General features: G+C 39.2%; 1 protein-coding gene and 1 pseudogene across 1 annotated transcript in view; both read right to left on the reverse strand.

Annotated features, from left to right (window-relative positions):
• Positions 1-22,387, reverse strand: part of PRR16 (proline rich 16) — a 161,012-nt gene that overhangs the window by 78,463 nt on the left and 60,162 nt on the right. The gene's annotated exons all lie outside the window — the stretch shown is intronic.
• On the reverse strand, positions 1,063-1,177 carry LOC115937822 (U2 spliceosomal RNA; annotated as a pseudogene).

Genomic DNA, 22,387 nt, shown 5'->3' on the forward strand with positions numbered 1-22,387 from the left:
TTGTGCCAGGCAACTCATCTTAGCCTTGGCAGAACAGCATGACCAAATCTCATGAGATTTAGAAACAACTGCAATGCCATTCTTGACACAGTTATTCTATCCTGGACCCCGTTGTTTTATTTTTAGATCTGTTTCCAGTAAAAGTCCACAGAGAAAATTTCCAGTTTCTCAGTACAAATACTCACCAAAATGCAGATGCTAAAAAGAGACAGAATAAAGTCTCCCCTTATGAGTTGCCCTAACCCTTGTCATTTTCATAAAATACCTCCAGGAGACAAATGTGAATGTGACTCATTGCTTCCTACCTCGTTTGCCAGGCAGGCTCTGGTAATTTTTAGAACCCTCAGATGGAATGGCAGATTGCATTTTCTGCAATGGCAGACACACACACACACACAAACACACACACACACACACACACACCCCTTCCCATACACTTTCTATTAAAATGTGATGGCAGTCCTCCAATGAAATGGGGTGAGGTCTATGTTCCCTCCTCCTAAAACCTGGGTGGACCTTTACACCTGCCTCAATCAATAATATGCAGAAGAAGCAGGGCTGTGTGACTTCTGAGGCTAGATGATAAAAAAGCAAATGACCTCAGACTGGTTCACCTTCTATCTTGAGACACTCGCTCCTGGAACCCAGCCACTATGTTGTGAGGAATCCCAGGCTACATGAAGAGGCCCCATGTGGGCCTACCAACCAGTAGCCATAGCAAGCGCCACCACCAGGCCTGTGAATGAATGAGAAGATACGCCCAACCTCCAGTGTTTGAGTCTTCTAGCTGAGACCCACCGAAACCGTGACAGGTAAGAATTGATCAGTGCTGTCTGAAGCCACCAAGTTTTGGAGTGATTTGTTATGCAGCAAAGAATAATCAAAATAGACTTGGCAGGCTGCCTTGTCTTTGCACTATCAATTTGCAACTAGATTTAAGGCAGTCTGATACCTCATACTCTTTGGGCAATTTTTTTTTTTAATTTTTATTGAAAGACTATCTGCAAATAAGCATTCTGAATTTCATATTCCTACAAAAATTATTCCATTATGGAAGAAAAAAGAAAATCATTCAGAAAATACAAAATTCTTTAACTGATAGAAGATTCCAGATTATTTTTTAAACTGATAAGAACAGATACTACACTTGATCTTAGCCAAAAGGCCGAGAAGCGATCCAGATTATTTTTTAAAGCCCTCCATAATCTTTCCCTATGTTTTTAACTATGTTTCTCCAACAAGGTTTGAAGAGCATAGTTTTGTTATTATTGTTGGGTTTTTTAAAATTTATTTATTTTAGAGAGACAGCGCATGAGTGAGGGGTAGGGGGAGAAGCAAAGGGAGAGGGAGAGAGAGAATCTCAAGCAGACTCTGTGCTGAGTGCGGAGCCTGACACAGGGCTCGATCCAAGGACCCTGAGATCATAACCTGAGCTGAAACCAAGAGTCGTAGGCCTAACCGACTGAACCAAGCAGGCGCCCCTGTTACTGTTGTTTTAAAACTTCTTTCTTTTCGTTTTAAATGGAATGTGAATTCTCTTTGGCAGAAAATGCACAACACTGTGAACCCCAGACACCTCTAACCCATACTGTCTCACAATGAGTTCCTGATGGATTTCTTTGAATTTAAGTTTATCTCTATAAACCCTTGATTCCATTAAAATTACGTGACTCATAAAAATACTACTCTGAAACCAACTTTTGTTTACTCGGTTTTCATTCTTAGAATTCCCTCCCACCTGTCATTAAACCCATGGTTCATCTTAAGCCCTTCTCTGCCCAATTATCCACCAATAAGCACGTCCACAGATATTCTATCAGCCTTCACAGAACACCCCACCTGGAATATCTCCCCCTAATCGGCCAAATAACCTACTCCTCAAGTCAAAGTAAGTCCATCTCCCCTGTGGACCATTATTTACCTTTTCTTTTTTTTTTTTAAAGATTTTATTTTATTTATTCATGAGAGACAGACAGAGAGAGAAGCAGAGGGAGAAGCAGGCTCCCAAGGAGCAGGGAGCCCGATGTGGGACTCGATCCCAGGACCCTGGGATCATGACCTGAGCCGAAGACAGACGCTTAACCATCTGAGCCATGGAGGCGCCCTATTTACTTTTTCATATATGCTTCAGTTTTCCCATCCATAAAACAAGGCTAAAAGTGGTCTCTAGCTCCTGAGGTTGCCTATGAGAATTGATTAAAAATAAAAGCACTTCATAGGTCCAGGTATACACATAATTATTACGATATTTACATCTTCTCTTAATGGTATTCAAGATATTTTTGAGCAGGTTCTTTGTCTCACACTACTGTTGTGTGCAGCCAATTACATAATTGTATGTGATGATCTGCAGTTGGAGTAGGTCAGCACATTAAACCTTTAAATTACTTACTGACATTAATCATATTCAAATTCAAGGGCTGCCTACAGTTTAAAACAAAGACATAAAAGTAGAAAAATAATCCTCTTCCAATATTTCATGTAGAATTAATTTTGACAAAATACATGCAAATTCAGCATGCCAAGCTATGACCAGAATTTCATCGGCTAAGACACAATTTCAGTGAACAGTCTTTTTCCCAAGAAAGTTGAAGTCCTTTCTCTCAGTTTAAAGAGGTATAAGGCACCTCCTCCCCACCCTCCACCTCTCCAAATAAAGCAGTGGCAATCTCTCTGGACTCAGAAAGACTGATGTCAATAAATGATTCTAACAACCAGGCCCAGCTTGGGATTTAAAGGAATAAATACTATCATGGAAGCCTACGTAGCCCAAAGGTGATAAGGGATGACTTGAAATAAAAAGTTGATGAACAGGGACATCTGGGTGGCTCAGTTGGTTAAGGATGATCTCAGGATCATGGGATCAAGTCCCACATTGGGCTCCCTGCTCGGAGGGGAGTCTGCTTCTCCCTTTCCCTCTGCTGATCCCCCCACTTGTGCTCTCTCTCTCTGTCAAACAAATAAATCTTTAAAAAAGTTGATGAACACAGGCTAGCTATGTGGAAAAAGTAATCTCCATTTGAATATTTCTGATCTGTATTGCTAAAAGGCTTACTTGGGAAGGCTAAGGAAGAATTAAAAAAACAAAACAAACAGGTATTGTAGTTGTAGAAAAGAAGCTCAACAGTATTCTAAGATTTTATGAAAAATAACATTGAAGTGCTTTATCTTAAAAATCAATCCTATACCCCACAGTGGCAATAGTTAATAATACTGTATTGCATATTTAAAAGTTGCCGAGAGAGTAGATCCTGAAAGTTCTCATCACAAGAAAAAAATTCTTCAACTCTATATGGTGATGGATGTTAATTAGACTTACTGCAGTGATCAGTTAGCAACATATACAAATATGGAATCATTCTGTTGTACGCCTGAAGCTAATATAATGTTGTACATTAATTACACTTAAATTAAAAATGATACACAATTTATCGCAAGGAAAGTTACAACATCAGGCTGAAAAGGCTTACTATGATACACCATCTCTAAAATAAATATTCTGTTGAGAACCAACTATTTAAAAAGTTTCCTACAAAATGGATATTCAGAGGTAGGTGATAAATCCCAAATTGGGAAAAAGGTCTATGAATACTGATGTTCATATTTGTATTATATATCATAGCAAAAAACCGAATGTCCCCAGATGGAAATACAGTTAATTAAATTATGGCTCATTTTCTTAATGTGGTATTATACAACATTAAATTGTTTACAAAGATTTATAGCACCTCAGAGAATCCTGAATGCATAATGTTTAGTGAGAAAATAAGATAACTAAAGTACATATATCACAGCACCATGAGCAAACGAATGGATGCACAGCATAAAAACTGGGTGTGGGTGTCTTGCTGACTTTTCACTTTCAAATTTTCTGTTATTTTACCAAATATTTTATAATGGAAGACCTATCTTTTATAATGAAATATTTTACAATTAAGTTTCTCATTCTCTTCTTATCCTATCTTCCCCCTTTCCCCTTATTCTTCTCTTCTTCATTTACAAATTAGCCTACCAATGGAGAGTTTGGTCTCCAGGGGCGCCCGGGTGGCTCAGTCGGTTAAGCGTCTGCCTTCAGCTCAGGTCATGATCTCAGGGTTGTAAGATTGAGTCCCACGTGGGACTCTGTGCTCAGTGGGGAGTCCTCTTGAGATTCTCTCTCTCTCTGCCTCTGGCCCTCACCCGCCCTCAAATATATAAATAAATAAATAATTCTTTAAAAAATAAAAAAGAGTTTGGTCTCCAGATTCCAAAAGAACTGGGTTTAAGTTACATCCCAGCCACTTTCCAATAGTGGGAACTTCTGTAAGTTAGTAACTCCTGAAGTTTCTACATTTCTAAGAATTAGTATAATAATAGCATCTCTATCTCTGATTGCTGGAAAATTAAATAAGAAGAATAGAAATACAGCTCTCAGCATTGTGCCTGCCACATGGTCATTGGTCAATAAATGAGAGCTGATACTTTGCACTTTATGGCTCGCCGTTCCCCCTTGTGTCCTTCTTTGCCTCGCGTAAGAGAAGTTCAGTATTGTTAACAGAGGCAGAAGGCACAGCAAACATTACCTAACCAAAGCAAACATCTGTGTGTTCTTTAATGTTGCACTGACGTGTGCAAGATTTGCAAAAATCCCAGGAAGCGATAATCATGAAATGGTGTTTCCCCAAAATCTCAGGAGGATGTTAGTGTTTCAAAAAAGAAGAAACCCACACAAATAACAATTAGCTTGAATTGGTGTTATTTCTTTGCTCTTACTGTATTTCCCCAAAACTGAACTCACGTGCTAACCAAGTTACCGTCCGTGAGGAGGACGGATGGGCTAAAGTCACCCTCTAGTGCTCAACCAAACAGTGCCTCTCGAGCTTCTACATTTTTTAGAGTTTACAGCCTCTGCTTACTGAGATTTCATATGCTACTACCTTCCCCATATGAACACTGCAGGGCTTTAAACAGGACATTTGAGATGAAAATATAAAAATGTGCTGGTTTGGATTTCTTTGTTAAAATTTCAAAGTACATTCTTGGAACACATATTGCTCTTGTCTGTATACATTGCTATATATATAGTTATACATGAATCATATTAGTGTGACCCCTCAAAGATATGAAATTATTCACCCATTCTGAACCATTTCCTGGAATTCACCCATGCTTAAAAAAATTTAAAAAAAGAATCTGTCAGCATGAGAAAACCAAATCTTTTAAAAAATGCTTTCTGGGGGCACCTGAGTGGCTCAGTTGGTTAAGCGTCTGCCTTCAGCTCAGGTCATGATCTCAGAGTCCTGGGACTGAGTCCCACATCGGGCTCCCTGCTCAGCGGGGAGCCTGCTTCTCTCCCTCTCCCTCTGCTGCTCTCTCTCTCTCTCTGTCAAACTAAATAAAGTCTTTAAAAAAAATGGTTTCTGTATTAGTCAACAGAACAAATGGATGCATAGAAAGAGAGAAATCAAGAGACAGATTATAAGGGATTGGCATAGGAGGTGATGGAAGTCAATAAGTCCCGAGATCTGTGGTCAGAAAGTCCAACAGGGTTGTTCCATTGCTGGTCCAAAGGCCTGAGAACCAGGAGTGCCAATGGCAGAGCCTCTGGTCCAAGAGCTAGAAGATTCAAAACCTAAGAAAAGCCAGTATTTCAGTACAAGTTCGAAGGTAGGAAAAAAAAAAAAATCAATATCCAGCTACAGTTACTGTTTTTTAAATTCAGGAAGAAGTTTCTGATTTTTCCAGGCAAAAATACAAGAACAAAATAATAGTTCAGTTTAGGATAGTAACTGGCCAAGGGTCGTAGAGATGGGTGGGCATTTTCTTACTATCAGAAGTGATTTTTTCATAAAAAAAAATGTTAAGCTTTTTGTCTTGGAGGAGTCAATCCCAAGCCATTTCATAGCTTCAAATATTTTCCCCTATATTTATTTAATCTTTAGGATTACATTTCATTGTAGTGTATCATACATACAGCAGACCTCACACAGCATTTGGAATTCATAGAGAACACACTTAACAACATCAGCACATAGCTCAAGAAATGCTACGAACAGCACTCAGAAGTGCCCCTTACCCATCCCTCATTTACTAGCTCCCCAGAAAAAAATAATCATTATTCTTCTTTCATTTTAAGATTTTATTTGTTATTTGTCAGAAAGAGAGCACATGCACGAGCATAGTGCACAAGCAGAGAGAGAGGCTCCCTGCTGAGTGAGGAGCCCAATGTGGGGCTCCATCCCAGGACCCTGGGATCATGACCTGGGCCGACGAAGGCAGATGCTTAACCGACTGAGCCACCCAGGCGTCCCTATTCTTATTTCTAATTCCATAGATTCATTTCATCTCTTTTCAGTTTTTTATAAATGAATCATCTTTCATGTCAGGCTTCTTCTGTTCAACACAGGAAGTGAAATGTTATGAATTCACAAGAGTAATCCATACTGTTGCATAAACTTCATTCTCTCTGCTATGTAGTATTTCATCATATGATTTTATCACCCTTGTCCATTTTATTACTGATGTGTAATTGGGTTACTGCTACTCTGGGACTATTTTAAATACTCCTGCTATAACATTATTTTACATGTCTTTCAGTAAATATATGAACAAGTTCCTTTTGGTATATCCCTAGAAATGGAATTTCTCTATTTTAATGTATATATTATGTTCAGCTTTAGTAGATTCCAGACACAGTTTTCAAAGCAGTCGTACCAATTTATTCTTCTACCAATAATATGAGAGTTCCAGTTGTTTCATGTGCTCACCAACATCCCATATTGTGTTTTTTTTTTTTTTCATTTTAATCATTGTGCTGCATGCTTAGAAATATCACAAAGTAGGTTTAATTCGCACTTCTCTTTGACTAATGAAACTGGGTAGCTTTTGTTTTTTGGTCTTTTTTTAAAATTTTTTTAAAGATTTTATTTATTTATTTGAGAGAGACAGAGAGAGAGCAAGCAGGAGCAGGGGGGAGGGGCAGAGGGACTGGGAGAAGCAGACTCTCCACTGAGCAAGGAGCCCAATGCAGGGTTCCATCCCAGGATCCTGGGATCATGAACTGAGCCAAAGGCAGACACTTTGACTGAGCTACCCAGGCACCCCATTTTTTTGTCTTTTAGATAAACTCTGGTAAAATGGACATTCACATCATTTGTGTTTGTTTTTTTTTTTTTTTTCCCCACAGTGCTGTCTTTTTTTTTTCCTACTGATTTGTTGGAACTAGCTGTATATTCTGGAAATTAGTCCCTTCTCAAATATACATATTACATTTCTCCTCTTTGCCTGTGTTTTGTCCTTTCCCTCTCTTTGTGATTTTTTAAATAAACAGTAGCTCAATTTCACTTAGCCCAATCTATTGATAGTCTCCCATTACAGTTATAATTATCTGTATCTCTTTAAAAATTCTTTGCTTACTACAAAGGTATGAAGATATTCTATTTTTTTCTAAAAAGTTACAGAGTTTTGTCTTTCATTTTTAGAGCTAGAATGATACTAACATTGATTTTTTTAATCATAGGTGGTTTCAAAATTTTTTATTATTTCCAGTCTATTTATTCAATTGACATGGCAGTATTTACTGGAAAAAAACAAAATAAAACAAAAAGCATCCTTTCTCCACAGCTGCAGACATTTTGAGTACTAAATTTAGCTTTGTTAATGCACAAGCACAAAATAGCAAGTGTTATGGATAACTCTGTTGCTTTTTAAAAGTGGTTTGGGAACAAGTTTATTAAGGATGAAATAACAATTAATGCTTATAATCTCACCACATTCCTAACTCCATGACTTTACTCGCTTCTCAAAGAATAAGGAGTTCAAGATCTTTTACTCACAGCATCTACAAATAGTATCTGGCATATTGTAGGTGCTCAATAAATGTTTCTTGAGTGAAGTGCTTTCACATTTTCCTAACTGTGCTGGATTCTTCATTTATAAAAAACAGTAAAATATCGGTTCTCATGATATATATCCAAGTTCAAAATAGTTACGAATATCATTGTGCTTTAATCTGAAAAGATATACTTCGTGAAAGAAGTACACCGAATTCCAAAATCTGAGAACTGATAAAACTAACAAGTTTCCTTTGCCGCAACAACAACTTTAACAGTTAAGACTGGTTCCATGGAAGAAATGACTATTGGGGGAATTCAAGGACTTCTATTTGAAAGCATCAGTTTTTGCCCTTGAATTGTGTTTCAAGGCGTACCTCGTTTCATTACACTTCACTTTACTGCACTTTGCAGATCTCGTGTTTTTTACAGATTGAAGGTTTGGAGCAACCCTGTGTGCAGCAAGTGCCATTTTTCCAATGGTGCTTACTTTGTGCCTCTGGGTCACATGTTGGTAATACAATATTTTACATGTTTTGATTATTATTGTATTTGTTATGGTGATCAGTGATTGTGACTTGCTAACAGCTCAGGTGATGGTTAGCATTTTTCAGCAATAAAGTATTTTTTAATTAAGGTATCCACATTGTATATTTAGACATACTACTGCACACTTAATAGATTTAGTATGATCCATTACAGATACTTAATAGATACAGTGTAAGCATAACTTTTATATGTACTGGGAAACCAAAAAACTCATTTGACTTGCTTCATTGGGGTGGTCTGGAACCAAACCTGCAGTTATCTCTTGAGGTATACCATATTTTACTTTCTTCTTTACATTTCAGTCTCTTAGCTAAACTTTTGACAATGAATCTATGGTGCTTTTACACACAGGAAAAAAAAAGTTATTTTCAAAAGGTCTAACTTATATCAAAACTACTAGTTTTCCATGAGAAGAGTTCCTATCAGAGTTTTAAAAAAGAAGACAGGTTGAATACTCGTACGCGGCAAAAGTTAGGACGCCCAGTCTGTCTATCTGTTGTGACTTACAAGGCTAGAATGAGAAAAAGTAGAATAATAAAACAAAACAAAACTTCTCTCGTCTCCATGCCTTCCATAAATTCTCTTAATTTTGTGTCAATATACAGCCACTTGGCCAGAAAAGTAAATGTTTTCTATTAGCAAATGTGGTTGCGGTACAACTGCAGTACCACTGAGTAGACAGAGATGGCGATAGAGAGCATCACATGTTGGATTCCACTCTACAGAATGCGAAGACCTTAGGGGCTTTGGAGAGATTTCAAAACTGAAGAAATCCTGAATTTGGAACATCTCAAGGTTGACTAAATCAAAGTCTGTGTCATGTTTTCCCTATGCTCTGGATTACTAATCAATTGTCTAAAATCCAAAGAGTCCTTTCTGAATTTTTCAAACTAAACAATCCTACAATGTTAAGCCCATGTTTATAATTACTTGAAAAAGAGAAAATAGACCACATGCTTTGCAGTATGGTTTCAGCATACCTTTTGATGTATGAACTACTTAGTTTCACAGAAATTACAAATTTGAGGATATTAAGTATAAATAGCCTTAGATTCCTAACTGTACTTCCCTGGGTGAAATAATACCAAAATGAAAATAAATTGAATGGAAAATTATCTTTTTTAGCTTAACAGACAGAGAAGAGAGAACCTAACATTTTATTTAAAAAAAATAGTTTCAGGATTTCTCCTCCCATTATTTACCTATAGGTTTAACGTAAACATAAATATATTTTGAAAATCAGGTAACACTTTTTTTTTCTTGAATCCTGTATATACTTCTCTAAGTTCTGCTGTTTTCAGCTTAAAAACAAAGGGATGTATGTGAATTGAGAATAACTTCTTTTGCAGTGATGTTGCAGAGGTGATGGTACCATGATTAACATCATGGCCGTCAATATCATCCAGGGAGTAGTAGAGAGTTCCTCCAATCCAGTGAGTTCCTACCTGTGGGGTTGATGTTCTCCAAGCTCACTGTGCTACTAAACTTTTACCAAATTAGTCTAAGAGAAGGTTGTAGCCTTGCCACAGTGAAATCAACAGCTCAAATACCAATGCCTTCAGAGACAAAGAAGGAAATAATAATAAGACAGCATATAATGGTGTGAGCTATGGCTAGCTGGGAAGTGTAAGCCCAAAGGCTTTCAAATTCCATTTTTTCCCTCATAGATTTGAAATTAGAATTTATTCCTCTTGCCATTTTGACACAATAGTAAGAAAATATTTCCAAATAAGCATTTAAACTCAAAGTGGAGAAAGCTTCTGGATATTTAGCAGTGTGCAAGGGAGACAAAGAGAGACATATTCAATGGCCAAAACCATTCTAGCCAACATTCCTTAAGTCGCAGACTTCATGTCACAGACATTAGCTTTAAAAAGTGCCCCTAAGTTTACACAAATGCCCGGTACCCTCCATTCACCTCCATTCAGACACAGAGGCCAAGATTGAGAATGGAGGCATTTCATTCTGGCAGACAAGAGGAAAACAAGAAAATGGATTATGGATTTTGCCCATGTTAGCTTTCTCTACTTGCTTCCCTCACGTTTTCTTCTTGGGGCCACTCTAATAGGTTTTGCTTCCTATGACTCAAACAAATGGCTCCTGTAAGGTTCACCAAGGGATTCTAGGCTCCAAGGTAATATTCAAGTTTCAGTCCTCACCTACATAATCAGCAGTGTGTAACCAATTTGATCATTCCTCGTCCTTCAAAAAGTTTTACTAGGCTACTTAGACATCATTTTCCCTTGGTTCTTCATGACTTCATGACCCATTCTTTCTTGGCTTCTTTGCTAGGTCCTCCTCATTTCAGTAATTGCTAATATTTAAACTTCCCTTAGGCTCAGTAATTAGATTTCTCTTCTCCACCTACTCTCCTCCCTAAATGAAGCTCATCCAGTCCCATTAATTTAAATACCATCTATATGCAAAAAGCCTCTGCTCAGCCCTTTCTCCTGAACTCCAGAGTCATGTATCTGACAACCTACTTGATATGTCCACTTGGGTGTCTACCTGGCAACTCAAATTTACCATGTGCAAAATGGAACCTCTGCATTTGCTTTCCAGTTTTCCCTATTTCGGTAAATGGCAACTCCATCCCTCCAGGTGTCTAGATAAAAGGTCATGGTGCCAACCTTGATTTTTCTTTTTCTTTCAAAGGCGCATCTAATCTATTAGCCAAACCTAGAGGCCACACACTGAACACTTAACTAGAATTTAGCCACTTCCCACAGTCCACACCTCTTGTACTATGGCAGGTTATATATGGCCACAAATTCTTGGAGAGTCCACCCACCAAGAGATAAAGTTTAAATCCCCTACACTGTAATTCTGGTGGGTTCCGTGGCAACTTAGTCACTTAGAATAGGACAGAAGTGATGCTGCCCCACTTTCTAGATCCAGGCCTGAAGACGCTGGCAGCTACCGCTTTTGGTCTCTTTAAGATACTTGTTCTTGGAGCTGTAATCTGCTATGTAAGTAGTCTGAATAACATACTGGAAAGGGAAGTTCTGAAACTACGTGGAGGGAGAGAGGGATTCATTGATCCCAGACTTCTTGATCCTCCTTTGAGGCATCGAGCATGCATTGGAAGTGATCTTGGATCCTCCATAGAAGCTGCCAGCCAAATACCTCTACATGATCCTTGCTTACTCCTCATGAAGCAGAAGTGGCCAGCTGAAGGTCCTGCTTACATGCCTGACCCACAGAAATGTGACATATTATAAACTGGCTGTTTTTCATAAGCCACTAAGTTTGGGGTAATTTGTTCCAAAGTAACAGATAACTAGAACAATCATGCTTTCCCAAGGAACCATCACTCTTCTCTTGGATGACTTCAAAGCCTTTTTTTTTTTTTTTTAAAGATTTTATTTATTTGACAGACAGAGACATAGTGAGAGAGGGAACACAAGCAGGGGGAGTGGGAGAGGGAGAAGCAGGCTTCCCGCCGAGCAGGGATCCCGACGTGAGGCTCCATCCCAGGACCCTGGGACCATGACCTGAGCCGAAGGCAAACACTTAACAACTGAGCCACCTAGACGCCGACTTCAAACCCTTTTAACTGATCTCTGATCTCCCTGATTCCAAGCTTGGCCTTCCCATTTTTTCTTTACAAAGAAGCCATAGTAACCCTTTTAAAAATACTGTATCACTCATCTTCTCAAAACCTTCCAATGGATTCCTACCTAATGGATGTTAATAACCAGATCTTATAATGGCTTTGATAGCCCTACATGATCTGAACCTCCTCTGCCCTTCTGACTTTACATCCTAGCATGTTTCCCCATTCCCACCGCGCTTCCACCATACTGGCTTCTCTGAAGTTGTTGGGACACACCAAGCACACTCCCACTGCATTAACTACGGCATTTGCATTTACTACTCCCTGTGCACAGGAGAGTTTTCATCCCTTATCACCCACATGACTCCCTCCTTTACTTCCATCCATTCTCTGGTTAAATGCCACTTTCTAAGAGAAGACAGTGATGAGCATTACCTATTAAATAACATACCAACATTCCCCCTCCAGCAAACTCTATTATCTCACACTGATATTTTTCCTCTAACCATGTGACACAGCCATTTACATTACCTATTTACCTTCTTTGTTTATTTTCTGTCTCATCCCTTTGTGTATAATTTTATTGCACTGGCATTATTCTTAAAAACTACCTATTTTAAAAACTTAGTTGTTTTTAAATTTACAAAAAGGTGATCATGTTTATAATCTTTGGGAATCCATTTTTTCATTGAATAATTTCTTACTAAGATTTATCCATGTCATTGGATTTTGCTACAGGTTATTCATTTTGCCTATGGTATTATTTTGTGAATACACAACAAATTACTCATCTCCTCTTATACTTATTCCCATTTAGATGGTTTTCAAATTTGCTACTGTGAATAGTACTACTATGAATATTACCATACATGTCTCCATGTACACATGCAAGAGTTTCCACTGGTAAAAATATCTACCAGTATAAAGCCTAGGTGGTAGGTTATTTGAATGCCATGCTTTTCCATTACTCTTTGTACTGAGTCATGCTTCATGTTTCTACTGAAAACCATCTGAGTTTCCTCAGTCCCTACATTATACATCTGGACCAATATATTTAACTATGCAGGATGTCTAGAGGTTGCCTTTTCACCATCTATACTTCCTTTCTTCCACCAACAGTACTCTAATTTTCCCTTGATAAACTCACTTTTCCATTTCCAGCAGTTCAGGTGGGTGTGGCAAAGCCAGCTCTAGGAATGAAACTGAGCAGAAACCATTCAACACATCTCCTCCTCTCAACCCACAGTTGTGCATTCAAAGATAGCTGGGTAAGCCATTTGGAGATGCTTACTGGAGCTTCTGGGAGGAAGACTTTTTTTTCTCTTCTACGGAACTGACTACAGAGGTGCCTCATCTCCTGGATGAAAGTTATAAGGCTTGTAACCTGGAAACAGAATAAACCCTGGGGACCCAGGGTCAAGAAACAACAAGAGAGAAACCAGGTCCTGGTCCCACCTTCAGATCCTCATAAGCTCTTTCTAAACTGAATCCTCTACCTGGAGTTTTACACTGTCTGATCCAATAATCCTTACCACTTTATTTTTTCTTTGACCAGAGTTTCTGTTACATGTCTCATAAAAGTCGTAACACATCCCTAATTTTAACTCCAATAGTTCCTTTGCATTAGCCTTTCACCCAGCTGTTCCCAGCCAGGTCCCTATTTTGCCCAACACCCCCATGGCATTTATTTTTTTCTATTTTTTCCTCTCATCTAGCAAATTCCCGCATTTCAAAGCCCAGCTTCATTCCCATCTCTTGTATGAACCCCTCCCTGATCCTGCTGGGACTTCACAGGACCCCACAGCACCTTTCTGCTTTCCTTTGTGGGGTGATGTTCTGTTTTCGCCATCTCTTATAGAGTCCTATGTTCCAATGGGCACCTTCTGCTGTGCTGTTGTATGCTTCTCGCCTCGTCCAACTCATAAGTTTGCTGAGTTCAAGGACCACGAGTTGTATTTCATTATCTCTTCCAAGACCGTAAATCCTTGTTAAACAAACTCACTCTGTAAAGCATGTTCGTGCCTTCTCCATTCTCACTCCATTTGCTCAGTTTCCCAGATGCAAGATTCCGTATTGAATAGAAAACCCCCCAAAACTATCACTGTTAAAACTAAAGCAATAAATTTGCCTTAACCCTTGCCTACCAAGTGTCTCTCACCAGCGTAGTACCCTGGACACTCTAAGAGTCTGTGCACCACTCAAGAGTTTTTACAGGTATGAAATCTGCAAGCTTGTAAGAGAGCACATTTTTAAAAAAGTAAAGCGCCTTAATGCTCATGGAGGATAAAGTAAACAATCGATTAAAGAAAGCATTTCATGAGTACATAACAGAAAATCTTAGAACATCTAACAAACATATTTATTTATTTATTTTATTTATTTATTTTTGAGGGGGGAGGGGCAGAGGAAGAGGGAGAGAGAGAGAACCTTAAGTAGTCTCCCCGGTGATCGCAGAGCTGGACTCAGGGCTCGATCTCACAACCCCGAGATCACAACCTGAGCCGAAATCAAGAGTCGATGCTTAACCCACTGAGCCACCCAGGCGCCCCTAACAAATGTTTATAAACATTTATAAATAGAAAGAAAACAACCTCTAAAAGCAGGATAGTGATGAGAAGGATGTATGGAATGGGGCTGTCAAAACATGAGTCAAATGAATGACTCTCACTTGACCCAGAGGGAGGAAAAAAAAAGTCCATGAGTTGAGAAACCAGACAGGGCACCTAGTATCAAAGCTTTGAGAAGTGGCTGGTGATTCTATTGTTGTATTTATCAGGAGCCGGTGATGACAGCGTTCCAAAAACATTTCACAGTTTTCATAAAATTAGCTAAATTCATTTCACAAAACTTCTACTCAGATGGTTGTGACAACTTAACCTAGTATATCAAGACAGTTAATGTCTGAAAACTGTGTGCCAAAAAAGCATCAGAATCGCTTAAAAAAAAAAAAAAAGGTTTGTGGTGCTGTCTGATCTATCGTTGCAGAAGCATGTGTAATTCTCACTTTTATATCACCCTGTTCCCTACAGAAATGAAAAGTGCTACAGTCTATATGCCATGTTGTAAAATACATGATAAATCCACAAATATTGAACAGTATTTTCTAGTCTGAGTTGGTTCCCTTGATTAGGTGGTAGAGAAAGTGGGGAGACTGAGGGGGACCATTTGGTCCTTTACGTTCTTTTTTACATAGAACATTAAAAAGTCATATTTACCCCAGATGATTGTATTCTGTTTTCTTTTAAGAAAGATCTTTCTCAAATGTCTCATATCCTTGATCAGAGCCAACGGCAGAAACGTCATCTCTTGCCCTCTGGGGCTGTGATTCCCCACTAGCTGTATGACTGTGTCACCCCCTAAGGAGTTCTAAAAAGTACATCTTGTCTGGGCTTTAGCTCAGCCCCATTGATCCAGAATCTCCCTGGGTGGTACCTGGAGACCTACATTTTTTGGAAAGCCAGATGATTAGGGTCATGTCCTGGCATCCACAGCCCCTGCCATCCCTGTACACTGCCTAGCTCCAACTGCATCAGCTTCTCTGGATTCCCCTGCTCTCCTAAAAGATGACTGATATGCCAACAAGCAATCACCTCACAGCACAAAGCTTGCAATCATTTGTCTGGCAGGTAGTGGAGATGCATGTACACCACAGAAACAATGCAAGGCCCTAGTAAATTCACTTAAACTAAAGCTGTGTCAGATCGTGTCAGAAATCTACCTGGTAACCATACGAAATTCACATGACTGTCTACGTCCTATAGCCTCATCCCAAAGACATGATGAACCACAGTGGAGGTGGGTGGAAAGGAGAGAGGGCCTGGACAAGATAGGGCCTGGGCCAACGTGAGAGATCACTTTTATCACACGGGACTGTCCTCTAGAAGGAAGTCACTTATCTTAATGATAACCTTCCACCAGCCTCTGCAAACTCAGTCCACTCCAGACGAGTTCAATGGGAAAAGCACGGAGGTAGGAAGATTCACTGAAATACTAAGGTAAGGTCTAGTCCCTCAGGTAAGAGGCTCTAGTAGACAGGTTGTCTTAGACGGTGTGCATGCTTTGACAAAATACCATAGCCTGGGTGACTTACACAGCAAAAAACATTTATTTCTCACAGTTCTGGAGGCTCGGAAGGCCAGCCAACACCCCTCCTGGTTTGCAAATGGCCTTCTACCTTCTTGTATCCTCACATGGCAGAGGAAAAAGAACAGGCTCTCTGGTCTGTTCTTATAAGGGTAATGATTTCTTCATGAGGATCCCACTCTCGTGACCTCATCTAAACCTAACTGCCTCTCAAAGGCCCCACTTCCTAATACCCTCACCTTGAGAGTGAGGGCTTCTGCATGAGAATCTGGGGGTGTACAGACATTTAGCCCATCACAGGGCCCTAGGCAAGCAGATTAGATCTCAGAAAAAAAGAAGCTAGCCCAGTAAGCCAGCAACACAGACTGGGTATGAATTCTGCAGTTAAGAGTCTATACTACCAATGGATAGACACAGGAGTGCCCTTAGAGTCTGGCTTAGGGCAATAGATTTATTCCTCTACACCAATTTATAAGATACAAGAAATAAAAAAGCATAACACACACTAATCTGATAAGCATGAAAGACCAAACACAAACCGCTGAAAAGCAGTTTACTTAAAAACTATGCAGGAGCTGAGTATGCCTTAGAAACAGAAAGAAAAATAACTGATAGAATTCCATGAGGCATATAAGAAAATCACTTTAAAAAAAAAAACAATTTAAGAATAATATATCAAAGACTAGAGTGAGGCCTAAGCAAAGCAAGAGGCTGGCTAAGTTAAGGTAGAAGTGCCTTTCTGATTGAATTCATAGACAACTGCTTCTAGAATATGTATGGGAAGCAAGTCAAGGAACTATTAACAGCTCCTGCTTCCCAGGAGAAGGAGTGGGAGGCAGGGAGACAGAGAAGAGTCCCACTGCAGAGTGATCGCCTTTTTGAAATGTAAACTTTACAGAATGTTTCTCTACAAACTATTCAAAATTATAGGATGTTTATCTACAAACTATTTAAAAAATTAATGAATTTTTAAAAAACAGAGAGGAGTGTCCCAATTTCTCACTTTGTTTTTTATACACCCAGATAGAACCATATTTTGAAGTTAGTGATCAAAACCCTTCCATCAGCAGATGGCATATACCTCCGCAAAAGACATTTTTTTTAAAAGAGTTGTAGGGCCAAGAAATTCTCGACTGTTGGTGAAAACAAACACCAAAAGAAAATATGTGAAACTCAATAGGATACAAAAGCCCATGTCAGTCAAGCTATTGTTTTGGTGACATCCACTGGAATGGGCAGGGTAGTCACCCACCCAGACAACCGTGACTTGTTCAATACATTTTAACACAGAGGCAAGGTTATCAAGACGGAAAGTAGGTTAGTGATTGTCTAGGGAGAGGGTATGAGAATGGGGATTAATGGGGAATATGCATTAGCACTGTTATTGATGGTGAGAATGTTCTAAAACTGATTTATAATGATGGTTGCACAATGTGGTAAGTTCACTAAAATAAATAATTCCAAATTCTGCCCCCACCAAAACAAAACAAACAAACAAACAAAACACAGAACATGCCATGATCCATGTGTGAATAGGCTAAATCAGCCTTGTCAAAATTTAGGCGGAAAAACTATTCGGGATAAATTGCAATGTCAAAATACTGTGAAAGAAATCCATTTGTGATGCCATTACAAAGTTAATTGCACTTATAATAAAGCCCAGTATTCAAAACAATGAAATAGAATGGTATTTTAGAGGTATCGGGTTTTTTTTTCTTTTTTCTCTCTCTTTTTTTTTTTTTATTATTATGTTCAGTTAGCCAACATATAGAGGTATTGGGTTTTGAGGGGTAACTACTGAGGCTTATAACACACATTAAGATGAACAATGATATTTCTTAGCCAGCACTCTTCCATCCCACAGATCCATAAGTGGCGAGCATTATTTATTTTTATTTTATGTGTAAGGCCAGAAATTTGCTAAGGATCTCACAGGTAGGAAGTGGCAGAGAAAGAAGTCACAGTCTGGCTTTATTTCAAACACCTATGATCTTTCCAGATCACAGTTCAATGAATTACATATCCAATCAAACACAGCAGAACAAGTTCTTTTTGAAACTACTAGTTTTCTTTTTAATTTTTTATTGTTATGTTAATCACCATACATCATCATTAGTTTTTGATGTAGTGTTCCATGATTCATTGTTTGCGTATAACACCCAGTGCTCCATGCAGAACGTGCCCTTTTAATACCCATCACCAGGCTAACCCATCCTCCCTCTAGAACCCTCAGTTTGTTTTTCAGAGTCCATCGTCTCTCATGGTTCATCTCCCCCTCCGATTTCCCCCCTTCATTCTTCCCCTCCTGCTATCTTCTTCTTCTTTTTTATTTTCTTAACATAGATTGCATTATTTGTGAAACTACTAGTTTTGAAATGGTTCTGTGTTTAGGCAAGGTTAATCATATTATCTAGCCTGAATGGACTAGTTTCCACATTTAAGGGTATAGAACCTCAAAATGTCATTTCATCTCAATGCATGTATAATTATACCAATTTACCACTTTCTTTTTCAAGGTTATACCTCACTTTAATATTTTTTTAAATCCTTTGGCCCCCAGTTAACTTTTAATATATCACACATGAAGAAAGTGAAAAACAGCCAGCATTTTAACACAAGTACAAAACACATGCATATAAGTGGATCACCAGTATATTAGCCACCCAGAAAATGTTACAACCCATTATGCCACTGAATACATCTGGACCTTTCCACTGTGGATTACTAACATAAGCCGATAAAAATTTTTACGTTAATTTGTACTGTAGCTAATGCTGTAACCCGAAGATAACCAAAATTACCAAAGTATCAAATGAAGCCTACGTATTTTATTTATGTCATAATTGAGTATACAAGCTGTATCTCATTTGTATAAAGCATCCACTAAAGTTCCTTACAGAAATTGTGTAAAAACAATTGGAAGATTCTGACATTTAGTATCATTTGTTAAAGGGATTTATATATGGCTTTTAAAAAAGCATCGCTACCCAATTGTTTCCCAGAAGGATATGACTAATCTTTACTTAAAATAATAGATAGGCAAGATCATATTCAAAGTTACATATGGAGCTAACATTAGAGCCTAGTGACAAGATACCTATTTTGTTTCAAATTTTCCTACGTCAAAAACACAGAAGTAGAGTTAGTATCCTATTTATAATCTTTCCAAAAGTCTGTTATCTTTCCACACCACATATCATTTTTACAAAAAAAGAATTCACCTCCAAGTCATCATACCAATTTACGTCTTAATGGGTCTTCCAACCTTTCGGTGGAAAAAAAAATCTCAGGGCCATTATTCTGTTTTGTGGAAGAATGGATTACTTACGTTACTTTATTTTCAGCTCTACTGAAGTATAATTGACAAAACTGGAAAATATTTAAGTGTACAACATGATGGTTTGGTGTATGGACACATTGAAAACATTTCCACAATCGAGTTAAATAATATACAGAATGGATTATTTTAAACAATGGTTTTAAAAACTTCTGATTTTTAAATTATACAACCCAAACAACACGGAAATGATTTAATAACTTTAAGTTAAAAAAAACCCTAATATGGTAAAATGCCTCGTTTCTAATGAAAAGCTCCCATACTTTGTAGTTGACCTCTAACCAACATCCACACCCTGATCCTTATGAATTTGAAGCATTTTCTAATATCAGCAGGTTCCATGTAGAATGAGTTCCAAAATGGTTCTTCTGAAATATCTATGTACAAGAATCCTAACTTTGAAAAACACATTACATATTTCAAAGGATGCTAAATAATTTCAAATTGTCAATAATCTAATTATCAGATATGGTTCATATTTCTTCTAGTAAGTACTTAATGAACCTAAATGTAATTATATATTACCATCCCTATTTAAGAATGCCAAAGAAACCAGAGGAATTACAATTTTATATAATCAAACCCTTTATTTTGCATAAGAAAATGAATATCCAGAACTGCCAGAAACTTGCCCAAAGTATTAGTTTTGGCAGTGATTTTTTTTTTATTTTTGATTTGACACTAAAAGTACAGGCAACAAATCAAAAAATAAGCAAGCAGAACTAGATCAAACTAAAATGTTTCTTTTTTTTAAGATTATTTATTTATTTGAGAGAGAGTACAAGCAGGGGGTGTGGGGGGAGGGGCAGAGTGAGAGGGAGAAGCAGGCTCCCCGCTGAGCCGGGAGCCCGATGTGGGACTCGATCCCAGGACCCTGGGATCATGACCTGAGCTGAAGGCAGCTGCTTAACTGACTGAGCCACCCAGGCGCCCCCAAACTAAAATGTTTCTGCACAGCAAAGAAAACAATGAACAAAATGTAAAAGCAATATATGCAGTGGGAGAAAATATTTGCAAAGCCTGTATCTGAGAAGGGGTTAATATTCAAAATATGTAAAAACCAAATAACTGGATTAGAAAATAGGCAAAAAACATGGATAAACATTTCTTCAAAAAAGACACAAAAATGGCAACAGGTATATGAAGAGACGCTCAACATGACTAACTGTTAGCGAAAAGCAAATCAAAACCACAATGATGTATTACCTCACACTTATTGGGATGACTAGTATCAAAAAATCCAAAAATAACAAGTGTTAGCAAGGATGTAGAAAAAAGGCAACTCATGTTACTCATTGGTCAGAATATAAATTGGTACAATGAATGGAAAACAGTATCATGATTCCTCAGAAAATCAAAAACAGAACTTCCATTTGATTGAGCAATCCTATTTCTGGGTATACTGAAAGGAAATAAAATCAGTGCAGCCTTATTTAGAGTAGTCAAAGTATGTAAACATGGTAAGTGCCCATCAACAAATGAATGGATAAAGAAAATGTGATATATATATATACACACATACATACATACAGCCAGTGAAATATTAGCCTTCAAAAGGAAGGAAATCCTGGGGCGCCTGGGTGGCTCAGTCAGTTAAGTGTCTGCCTTCAGCTCAGGTCATGATCTCTGGGTCCTGGGACTGAGCCCCAAGTTGTCAAATCGTCGGGCTCCCTGTTCAGCAGGGAGTCTGCTTCTCCCTCTCTTCCTCTCCCTCTGCCTCCCCTCCCCCCAGCTCTCACGAACTCTCTCTCTCAAATAAATACATAAAATCTTAAAAATAAATAAATAAATAAATAAAAGGAAGGAAATCTTGCATTTTCTGTGACAACACAGTTGAACCTGGAGCACATTATACTAAGTAAAATAAACCAAAGAAAGACAAAAGCTGGGGCAGAGCAAGATGGCGGAGGAGGAGGAGACCTGGATTTCGTCTGGTCTCAGGAATTCAGCTGGATACGGATCAAACCATTCTGAACACCTACAAACTCAACAGGAGATCGAAAAAAAGAATAGCAACAACTCTCATCAGAAAAGCGACCACTTTCTGGAAGGTAGGACGTGCGAAGAAGTGAATCCAGGGCGATATTCGGGAGGATAGACAGTGCGGGAGGGGGCCTCCGTCCGCCACTTCTGGCAAGTGATAGAGCCGCGGAGCACAAAATCGGAACTTTTAGAAGTCGGCTCTGCTGAGGGACGTGGCTCCAGGGGCTATGCCGGGGAGGGGGGGGTGGGAGTGGTGTGTGGAACCCTCGCGGGACAGCGTGGTCTCAGGAACCTCAGGGTCACAGAAAGACTGGGGGTGCCTGAGTGCGGCAAAGCTCCCCGGTATCAGAGCAGGGAAGCCAGCTGCAGAGATGGAGCCGAGGTGCGGGCTCTCAGCTCGGGGTTGCCATAAACCGTAATCCGCGGCACAGTCGGGCCACTGCTCCTCCAGCAGGGACCTAACAAGCGGCAGATCCGGGGAGACTCACCTTCCTCCCCCGGGAGGAGCCGCGCAGGAGTGCACCACAGGGATCTGCTGGGTTTGGATACTCCACACGGGGTCGGGTGCCAGAGATAGAAACGCGCGGTCACAGGCCGGGTGAGCATGGAGTGTGGCCGGAGACCGGGGAGACGGGAGTGACTGGCGGCTTTTCTCTGGGGGCTCACTGAGGAGCGGGGCCCCGAGTTCTCGGCTCCTACAGGGCAGAGACTGGGAGGCGGCCATTTTCACTCTCGTCCTCCAAAGCTGTACGGAGAGCTGGCAGGTAACAAAAGCTCCCGAGAGGAAACCCGAACAGATTACTTAGCCCGGACCGGGCAAGGGTGGGGCAATTCTGCCTCTGGCAAAGACATTTAGGAACCAGGGCAACAGGCCCCTCCCCCAGAAGATCAGTGAGAACAGCCACCAAGACCAAGTTTACCCATCAATGAGAACAGCAGAACTCCAGCACTAGGGGAATACTGCACATAGAATCCATGGCTTTTTTACCATGATTCTTTAGTCTTTCACAGTTAATTTTTTTTTAACTTTTTTTTTTTGAATTTTTCTTTTTCCCTTTTTCAACCAAC

Source organism: Leptonychotes weddellii, chromosome 7, assembly GCF_054177405.1.
Source record: "Leptonychotes weddellii isolate Sample4059 chromosome 7, ASM5417740v2, whole genome shotgun sequence".
Lineage (NCBI taxonomy): Eukaryota > Metazoa > Chordata > Mammalia > Carnivora > Phocidae > Leptonychotes > Leptonychotes weddellii.